The following is a 1,921-nucleotide window of genomic DNA, read 5'->3' as shown; positions in this document are numbered from 1 at the left end:
ACAATTGATGCCATTTTATGGTCCATGTGTGCCAGGATGTGTGAGGGACAAATCCTACTAATGCCCCAATGCGTATGCGTACACACTCAAAGCTCATTTTTCTTCTTGCTGTTAAATCCTGCACAAATCAAATGAGTAAGAGGAGAAAACCTTTCAGCGAGAAAGCATTCGGATATATGCAAAAAGGTATTGTAGCCTTCTGCTGTCCATTATCTGGGTACAAAACACGTGAACAAAAAAGTATAAGCATAGTGTGCGGAGCCCCAAAAACAAAAACCCAATTCGAATTCATGTCAATTCCAATTACAACCTGGCAAAAGGAACCTTTACTGCACTGTGAACTTATCTAATGCCCAACCACAAGACATGTTTCACAACCATCCCATCCCCGAAGATGAATCTATGCACATTATATTTACTACAACATTGAGCGACAAATAAAAAGATGTACGAAAAACATCTGTTGTCCTTCAAGGAGCAGAAAGCAAACGATACTATACATATGTTGAGAAACTAATAGTAACAGATGACTTTGTTGATTAAAGCTAGACTAGTTTTAGAAGACATAAATATATAGAAGCCATACTTATATCTTGAGTGATAGTTTACTTCCTAAGATAACATTTAAAGTACTATATTATATATAAAATATAAGTATTTGAACAAAACATTTTCTGAAATCGTTTCAATTTAACTGGGTGGCGCTAGTCTTTTGTACCTAACTGTAGCTGCTGTTGGATAAGAAATTTGCTCCCCAAGGCAAGGCAAGATGTTGGCAACCAAGCAACAGCTGCATTTGAAATGAAAAGCATTTGTTTCTGACACAACTCGTCTTCGCCTCTGGTTGCTGGGTTAGTTTAGTCCTGCCAAAGGGCTTGGTCCATTGAGAGAACTCGCCTGAATGCGCTCACTCATTATGTTGATTATCCCAAGCGGCCCAAGATCTCAAGGCTTTCCGCAGAAATATGAATTGAAATAAATGCGCTTACGGCTTGCTTTCATTCTGTCCGAAAGATTTCATTAGAAATGTAATAAATTTTGCAGCAAGAAAGCAAGAACAGAAAAAAACAGTATGAAATAGTGGCACCGCACCATTAACCCTTCTTTGCGGTGGCTTAGCACACACGAAGTAGGAAGGGGAATAAAAAAAACATACACATGAAATGTTGGACAATTTTTTCGCTATGACCTTACCATCCAGTGGGATTTATGGCCTTTCCCCTTTCGGGTCATCTAATGCCATTTCATATGGACAACGTATCCCTCTTCTCGACGAATTCCCCAGGATTTCCCCTAACATTCTTGTGGCAATTGATGAGCCACAAAGCCAACAAGCATGAAATGAAGTCCGGCTCCTCTTTCATTCCGTATTCCGCAGGCCCCCAATTTCCATTACCATTCCCCAATTCATTTTGTGGTTAATGTGATAAATCAATTTTATACGAAAATCACAGAGCATAAATTTATTTAACTAGCACATAAGTCATGGCCCTAGTTTTGTAGGAGTATCTCAATTTGTCTGGCCGCTTTTGCCTTGAGTTTATCAATTAGTTGAGGGGCGCAGCTAAAGTTCGGCTTCCTGGAATGGGATTGGATTAAATTGGGGAAATAACATTAAGCTGTGGTTACCAACTTACACAACAACAGAAATCAGAGCACAGAAAGGAAATGGGTAAACTTGTTAAATAAATTAAATGGATTTTATTAGCTACATATGAAGTGTTTATGGTATATACCAAATAACAAATGTTTTTTCTCACTCTAATTTTGTACAATTTAATTATATTTTTAATTTGATTAAATACAAATAACTGCATATGCTTTGATTGCTTTCATTTTGAAATTCTCAAAGCAACCACATACAAACAAGTGCAATATTGTACCCTTAAATATAAATACATTTTAATTACAATTTAACTGC

This window comes from Drosophila santomea, chromosome 3L (assembly GCF_016746245.2).
Source record: "Drosophila santomea strain STO CAGO 1482 chromosome 3L, Prin_Dsan_1.1, whole genome shotgun sequence".
Taxonomy (NCBI): Eukaryota; Metazoa; Arthropoda; class Insecta; order Diptera; family Drosophilidae; genus Drosophila; species Drosophila santomea.
Note: the sequence above shows the minus strand (reverse complement) of the source record.